The 9,191-nt window shown below is 27.4% G+C and overlaps 2 non-coding genes across 2 annotated transcripts; both read right to left on the bottom strand.

The window, feature by feature from the left end:
* Positions 1–1,753: 1,753 nt before the first annotated feature.
* LOC128196049 (U5 spliceosomal RNA) lies at positions 1,754–1,870 on the bottom strand. Its single transcript, XR_008248149.1, has one exon. It is a non-coding gene; the product is annotated as a U5 spliceosomal RNA (small nuclear RNA).
* A 1,071-nt stretch (positions 1,871–2,941) lies between these two features.
* On the bottom strand, positions 2,942–3,058 carry LOC128196050 (U5 spliceosomal RNA). Its single transcript, XR_008248150.1, has one exon. It is a non-coding gene; the product is annotated as a U5 spliceosomal RNA (small nuclear RNA).
* Between the last annotated feature and the right edge of the window lie 6,133 nt (positions 3,059–9,191).

The raw sequence follows: 9,191 nt of genomic DNA, 5'->3' as shown, positions 1-9,191 counted from the left end.
TTTCTTCTTTTTTCTCTATTTTGGTCCTGCTTAGTGTGTTCGTAGTGCGTTGGTGGTGTGGCGGTGAAAAACTAACACGAAAACGATTATTATTCAGAAACATTAAAAGAACAAAGGTCTCACATTTAAGAATTTGAGCATTCTTGAGAGAAAAGAGTCCTAAATTGTAACAAATTGATCATGCATCAACGCAGAAGAAGCAGAAACGCAAAAAATAAAGAAAATAAAATTTAAAAACAATATCAAATTCATCCAAATTATGTAGGTACTCACGGAATTGAAGAATAGAGAAAGTAGCGAGCGAGGCAAATAAAATGAAACCCTAATTTTCGTCTGCGAGTGAAACTACAGTTGTATACTCCATCTTTTGCTCCCTTTCAAGAGCCTGTTACTGGGCTTGACGTAATGATTGATTTTCATTTTAATGTATTTGAATATACATTATGTGTGTAGTATGCTTGTTGTGCTAGTTGGTTGCCTGCGTTTCTTGTGTGCAGAAGAAGAAGATAATCGTTCAGCGGATAAGACACGTTTGTTTGTCCTTTAACGAATATCGAGATCCGTTCACGGATATCGAGCTCCGTTCATAAATGTCGATAAAAGTTAAAACTAAAAATTAAATATTATTGAAAGGTAAAAACAAAAATAGAGAGATGTAGAGAGCGTGTGTGGTGGTGAAGGGAGTAACCGACCTTTTATGGTCAATAAAGCTAGAGTTAGGGCCCACAAAGCCATAAATAATTAATTTCAAATTGTTTCCAGGTTCCATCACTTGTACTTGGTCACCCCAAACCCCAAACCTCTTTTTAGTAATATCCACTTTTCTCTTCATAAAATTTCTATTTTATTCAAACATGTCAATGTTAATTCCTATTAAACTACTCTAATTAACTATTTTAAAAAACTGTTTAACAAGTTCATCCTGCAGTAATGAATCTCTTTAAATTAATATGTGGAAAAATAAAATGTTAAAATTATTTTTATAAATAAAGTTATACTTTTATTATTTAATAATAAAGATATAATAAATATTATTATATTACTTTTTCTATAATAAAAAAATATGGACTAGTGTTTTTTTTTTCGTTTTTTTTTCATCAGAGGAAGTGGACATCTTTTTTTTGTCTTTTTGGTGGTGCTTCAATAATTATTGAAAACTGGAATATTACATAAACAACTGCCCTTAAGTAACTCCTCTTTTACTTATTTTTCCATCAAACTATATTAATGTTCCTTTTTTTTTATATAGAACATTAATATCTTTAATCCCTTCTTATTATCTGTCTTTAGGGTTTCTACTACACCTGAACTCAAACCAAAGACACAATTTATAAAAATAATTTTCAACCTGTAAATTATCAACAATTTTCATTTTTATATTATGTACAAACAAATTATTATTTAAACAAACTAATGTGTTGATTTCAAATTAAATAATAGTTGTCATTCAATACCTAAAATTATGATCAACAAGTTACTTAATGAAATTTTGGACAAATTAAAAGGCCTACAATACAGATCTAAAATCATTATTAGCTCAATATAAAAATTTTCATTTTTATATTATGTACAAACTTATTATTATTTAAACACACTAATGTGTTGATTTCAAATTAAATAATAGTTGTCATTCATTACCTAAAATTATGATCTACAAGTTATTTAATGAAATTTTGGACAAATTAAAGACCTACAATACAGATCTAAAATCATGATTAGCTCAATATATTGATTGAAATTTTCAACTAGTTGCAGGACCTGCACTGCAGGCCCTCTTCAAAAATTATCGTATGCCATTATAAGTAGTGAACACACGGTATTCTTTAGTAAAAGGCGAAAGAATAGTTCGCTTTGTATTCACTACATGGCTCCGTAAGTTTTAAGATGCAGGAAACTTTGGTTTTTATAGTACATATAATTCATTATATGCACTGTGATGTTCGGTGTGGAACTTCTCTTAGATCAGGAAAATAAAAATAGTTGGCTGTTTCGCTATTTCACTATCTTTTAGTTTCCTTGTATCAACTTAAAGATTAGATAAGGAACAAGAAATTTAGCCTATGTTGAAACTTTACTTTTCCAGAATCAATGTTTTTGAGCCTGCCAAAATAGGTTTCAAAATAGGTTCTCAGAACCCTTCTCTAGGCTTTTGAAACCTGATTTAATAACTTTATAAAAAAAGGTTCTCCATTTTTTTTATAGTGCTTTTGTTCAGATGCTGAAATAGTGTGACAATATTCACTATTTATCATGAACTAAAGAGGTATGCATTGAGGATTTTCATCTCTCCAAAACAATATTCTTATATCTGCAAGCCTATAATCTTGTGAGTCTGAACTTCTATCTTCTCAACTATATGTTTGAGTCCCGATTCTCACTTTTACAAATTCGTTCAATCTAAATATTCTCTCAAATCTTTCTAGTCTTTCCCTTACAGCAAACTTAGTGGAAATTTCTAAATACTCTCTCAAATCTTCCTAGTCTTCCCCTTACAGAGAATAGGTAATTCTTTGAAATATCAGTTTATTCTATTGTTTATAATTGAAACTTAAATATTACATACTAGAATAAAAGTTAGTCTTCAATTTAATTTCCAAACAGAATAATACCATATATGAACCATCATCACTGTATCAGCATATGTATAGTAATATGAGAAGAACATGACAATGACTTGATAAGAGAATGGACCTTTTTTTCAAGGAAAACAAAATTGAAACTATCTACACACATTCTACAAAGTATTACTGTTTAAGAAAACATAACACTACATATTATGTCAACCACATCTCTTGCATCAGATGACATACTCTAATTTTATATCAATGATCATTTGAAACAAGTAGCTATACTTATATCAGTTGCCTAAGTAAGTGCCCAATATATCAAAGACATGTGACACAGCATCAGGGTAGAGTCAATACTTCAAACTAGATTGGAGAGATTTTCCTATGGAATTCTCTTCCAAAAATTAATGAATGCCACTTTATGCAATGAAAACACGGTATTCTTTAGTAAAAGGCGAAAGAATAGTTCGCTATGTTTTCAGTGCACGGCTCCATGATTCTGAAGAGAAAAAACATTTGTAATTTATATTATAAATAACCCTTTTTTATTTGTAATGCTGGTCGATGTGGACCTTTAGCAAGAAGTTGGAAACAAAAGAATTGAACCTACCTAATCACTTTTTATTCTATCAATTTTAACATCTTCCAAGGTCCTACTCCTTAATGCAACAAAAAATACCTGATGTTTCATCTCACTTACAATTTCCCTTGTCTTTTAAGTCTCAAAACCCCAAAGCAGATCAGGAAGAAAAAAAATTGCTTTTAGTTGAAAGCTTTGCTTATGACAGAGACCTATAAATGTGTTTGATTTATATGGGCCTTCAAAATCAATGCTTTTGACACTGCTAATCATTGCCTATTATCTTATTGAAAACATGCAACATTAATTTTTTACCTTATTTATTATCTGTGGCCAAAAACGAGTTTTCAGTATTTGCTTTATTTATCTGTGAATTTGGTGAATAGCATGGCCACCCTCAACCTTTTCGTGAAACATACTTCTGCAGTAGCAGAGGCAAATTGTTCTGAGGTTTGCAGAAGCATTTTTTCAATCTGGAACCTTGTATATCAAGAAGGGTCAATGGTTTTAGAAAATGGTTGAAAAATGCATCCAAAATAAACATTGAGACTATTTTTTCACGTCCATCTTGAGGAAGATTACAATACTTTTACACAATGTTGCTGGTTGGTGCAACTAAATGTTTTAATTTAAGCCACGTTTTTTCAGAGTAATTGACGTTAACATTCACTTGCAGGTGGGGTATAATACGATAGAAATATATATATATATATATATATATATATATATATATATATGTACGGGTGTTTGATTTGAAAAAGGTTCATATGTTACACCAGACTAACAAATGCTATTTTTACTGATGGATAGAGAGCGAGGAAATAAAGTAATAATACGAAAAACAAAAGAAAAAAAGTTTGAAAAACCACAAAAAGAAACTAAGTGAATTTCTTGTTTTTCACTTCTTCACATGCATTAAGGTTATGTTTCGTTTACTAAATCATGTGTATGTCCAGTATTCAAGAATGCTTTGTAGATCTTACTAATATCTCGTATAAGTGATCTTACTCAACATTCATATAGGTAATTTCATCAAGTATATGCTACAAATCATACATCATTCGTAAAAGATATAAAATCATTAAAAACTTTGTTTCAATTAAAATTCTTATACCATGAACAAATTTAATTATAAACTTTAACCTCTCAATAACATAATCTCTAACACTTTCACATACACTATAGAAATTGACAAAATTCATTTAAAATCAATTTAGTCTTATTTAAGCTAACAAATGACTTGTTTTTATCCATGCAAAATTTATTCATGAGATCTCTCATCATAAAAGTTGAATTACCATCACTTGCTTGTTTGCAAGTGACTTAAGTCACACTCCCTTCAATGTTTTTAAAATTGTGATTATTGTCGATTGATAATCATAATGTATTGAAACATATGTGGCTGGTTTCATTCTTAGTGGAATGTTTGCTAAGAAGTTTTTTAACCACTCAACCTCATTTCTCGCCATTTCGAGAGAAACAAACTCGAATTCTATTGTTGATCTTTCAACAATTGTTTATTTGACTGATCTCCATGTAATCACACCACCCCCAAGTGTAATTACATAACTACTAGTGGATTTTGTCTCATTTGAATCAGAGATCCAGTTAACATTACTATACTTTTCTAGTACAATAGAAAATTCACTATTGGCATAATCCATTAGATATCTTAATTATCTTATAAGTTTTGCATGTGCATCTCAATGTTCATGATTAGGGCATTAAATGTATATACCCAGTCTACCTACTGCATAAGCAATGTATGGTCTATAAATTCTCATTAAATGTAGTAAGCTCCAAATTAGTTGGATATATTGATATTGAGAAATAAATTATCCTCTATTTTTTTTTTAATTTGGAATTACCATCGTAGTCACTGGTTTGAAGCCATAATATCTAAACTTCCTAAGAAGTTTCTCAATGTACTTAGGATCGTAATATATTATTTTATTTCCTTATGATTCTAACACATAAAATCACATTGGCTTCACTCATGTCTTTCATTTCAAATTTATATCCTATAAATAATTTAGTTATAAAGACAATATCATTATATGTGCTAAAGATTAACATGTCATTCATATACAAACATATAATGACCCATTCACCAATTTCAAATTTAGAATACACACATTTATTGATATCATTGGGTGTAAAATCATCGAGTAATATATATATTATCAAGTTTTTCATGTCATTATTTTAATGTTTGTTTCAACTCACAAATTTTTTTAAAAATTTCACATTTTATTCTTTTGACTAAAAATAACACACCATTTAAGTTGAGTTATATGATTTTCTTTATTCGAGTATTATTAGCTATAATAGTTATCTTAAAAACTTATTCGTAATATGTTATACAAGTCTCTATAATACAATAAAAATGTTTTTTAATTTTCAAAAATTTGATAACTAGCAAAGAAAATATAAAATAATGAATAACATAATTTAATAAAATAATATATCAAAAAAAAGACATTGAGAAAACGAGAGTAGAAGAAAATGGAAACTTGAAGACTGTGTTCACATTAAGGCATTTAGGCTTTGTTCTTTTGTAGGGTTTTGAGAGAGATGATTTGGGGAAGATGATTTGAATGTATTTGAGTTGATTTGAGGGTAATTTTTTTATTGTTTTTTTGAGTGGATTTGTGGGTAATTCAGAGTGGATTTGGAAGTAAAGTTTCTGAGAATTAGTGTAGGATTTGATTGATGTGACAGATTTAAAAAATTAGTTTAATTGGTAGAAATTGAAGATTACCAAAATGCCCCTAGTTATTAAAGTAATATAAAATAATAATTGTTAATGGTATATAATTGTAAAAATTTATATAAAAAATAATTTTTAAAATTAAAAAAAAATAAGTAAAGTTAAATTATTATTTTTAAAATTTAACATGATAAAGGGCTCTCGTTCATCACTTTATTCTAGAATCACCATGTCTTTTGCTGACAACATAACACAGTAAAGAGTCCAAAAATATTCATAGTTTATTTTTCATTTATAGCCATTACATTGTCACGGGAGTAATTTGGGTTAAATTAAAATGTTCACTACATAACTCTTCACTGCCATAGAAATGTTGAGGACAAAACTGATATTTTACCTCAAAACGTTTCAAATCTGCGCAATCGTGCAAGTTACTCAAAAAGTAAAAATCCCGCAAATCATCTTCAATCCGTCTTCGCTTATGCATTCAAGTGAACGTGAATCATCTCGCAAATCCGTCCTCGTAAACAGTAAATTCTTCGTATGTGAACACAGCCTTAATTTTAAGACAGAATTGAGAAAATGGATTGTTGGTGTTCATATGCAACGATTTGGAAAGAAAAACGAGGATGAATTTGCGGGATTGTTCCTCTCTTATACGAAGAGATTTGTAAAGAATGAATACATATTTATTTAAATAACATTGTTTTAACTTTTGTTTTCAGTGACTTTATTAACTAAATAATTTATTACATTTGATATAGAAGAATAATTTATGACTTTTGTCTACATAAATATTTAATATTAAAATATATAATTTTTATTTGTATACCAAATAAATGGTATTTTTTCTATTACAATAATTAATTTTTTTCTTTCAAAACTATTCATTGACATTTAAAAAAATCATTCCATCTAATCCAAATGATAATAATAATAATAATATATATTTTTTCGTGTTAAAAATTAATTTTTATTTTTTCTTTTTATAATAATTTTTATAATTATATATAATATTAACTATTATAATTTTATATTATTTTTATTAATAAGGGTGTTTTGATAATCTTTAATAAACAATTTTTTTATACGTTTATCAAATCTTACACCAATCTTCATAAATTTTATTTCCAAATCTATATTTATTCATCTCTAAATTCACTCAAATAAACAGTAAACAATTTACTCTCACATTTTTTCAAATCAATCCCTTACTCTCTCTAATCCTTTCTTCAAAATAAACACACCTTAAGTTTGTTCTTTTTCATAAAGAAAATTTATAGCGAGAAGACGGATTTTGAAACCCAAGAGCTGGATAACGAATCTGAACAGTTTTGAAGAATAAATCTACACCGCGTGAATATCTTGTTAAACCGGAAAAGAGGAAACCATAATCTGAAAGCAAAGGATCAATTATCCTTAGCGGAAAACCGATTATAAATCGTGGAAATACAATTTGTCTATTTTTATAATCTTTTTGAAACTTGCATTTGAAGAAAAGGTACACTGTTTTGCTTACAAATTATGATTGTATATTAATTCATTTGAAAAACAATGTATGTTGTAAGTGGCATGAAATTTCAATCCAAATTTTGCTATAAGTTGAGTAATATGTGCAGGTGAGCTGTAGGTGGGGCGGTCCCACGCCAGAAAAGAAGAACAGCACAGTTAATTGTCAGAGATATATGACTTCATGATTTTAACTTGTTTCACCTGATTTCACCGGTTCCATATAAATGATATTGATGGCTGAATTTATATCTCAAATTAAATAAAAACCAATTTCAAGTTAACGGAGTTGACAAATAATTATTAGCATTTATTCTCTGATGCAATTCGTCATTCTCCTTATATTTTAGATAATGATATTTGATAATATTTTTTTAATAATATTTTAATATTATTTATGGATTATTATATAATTGATTTATATTATTATTTATGATTATTATTATTGATTGTGAAATAATTTTAAATCAATCACAAAATAACACATAGATAATATTAAAATATTATCAAATAAATATTGTAAAAGTAAAAGTATTGTTGTCTTATATTTTAATTAGGTGAGTGTTAAATGGGATGAAATTACTATTCACACGGATGGAAACCAATAAAATATAAAATTAATGTATTCAAAAATATACAAGCATAACAATTGAGATAAAATTGTAATTTTAACTTTTACAGTATCAAATCAGGTTTGTGAAGAAAATCTTACATGATTATTAATGTTTATTTTTTATTTATTATAATAAAATAAATTAGCAATACAATATTATTAAATTAAAACAATCAATCATATCAATTACACACATTACATTACAATTCTTTCACTTAACTCTATCAATTTTTCCTTAATTCAAATAACATTTATTTTTTGTTTTCTTTCTACTCATTCTTTTATTTTTCACATTCACCTCAATTCAAACAAATGTTAGGGTCATTTGCTCCATAATATTTTTAATTCTCTTTATTTCTCGCTGTTGAATAAACATGATAATCACAGTTTTGGAAATTTTAAAAAATAATTTAAGTTATTATTAGACATTATAATTAAATAATTATAAAAAAAATATAGAGTATATCTTAATTTACTTTTCTATTTATTTGGTGAATTAGCTGTTAAGAGAAACAAAAGATTAATTGAGTAGGCTATTAGAACATGAGTGATTCTGTAATTATATGTATAAGAAATAATTATATTTAATGAATTTCTTAAAAAGAAATGTTGTATTATAAATAAAGACATCTTAATGTATTATTAAAAGTTCTTTTATAGGTAAGGACAAAAACAACTCTATAGATAGATTTAGGCGATAGGACCTATGTCGTTTAAAAATTGGCGAATTTACAATTTTTATGATAAAATAAACGATGTTCATAATCAAAGACTATGCGATATATATATATATATATAGTCTTTAGGATGAAAAAAAATCTGTATATGTAGATGTCCACGGATAAAACTCGCGATGGATAGTTACTATCCGCAGATATTTATTACTCGCAGGTAATTGATAGCGGATATTTTAATATCCACTTGTAAACGAGTCGGATGCGGGTATTATACTATCCAACCCGCGGATACCCGTCATCTGAAAAAAAAAAATAAAAATTTAATTAATATTTTTTAAAATTAAACTTTTTTTATTACTCTTAAAAAAGAGGAAATTTTAATAATAATGACTTAGGATTCTTTCAATCACCTTTTTTTAAAAGAAGAAACGAAAAAAAGGGGTTACATTACTTTTGAGCTAACCCTGATAGAGAGATATCAAACATATACATAGAATCCCATTACAAAATTTTCTATTAACGAATGACTCTTTTC

This window comes from Vigna angularis, chromosome 3 (genome assembly GCF_016808095.1).
Source record: "Vigna angularis cultivar LongXiaoDou No.4 chromosome 3, ASM1680809v1, whole genome shotgun sequence".
Taxonomy (NCBI): Eukaryota; Viridiplantae; Streptophyta; class Magnoliopsida; order Fabales; family Fabaceae; genus Vigna; species Vigna angularis.
The sequence above is the reverse complement of the archived record's forward strand: the minus strand, read 5'-3'. Positions and strand labels throughout refer to the sequence as shown.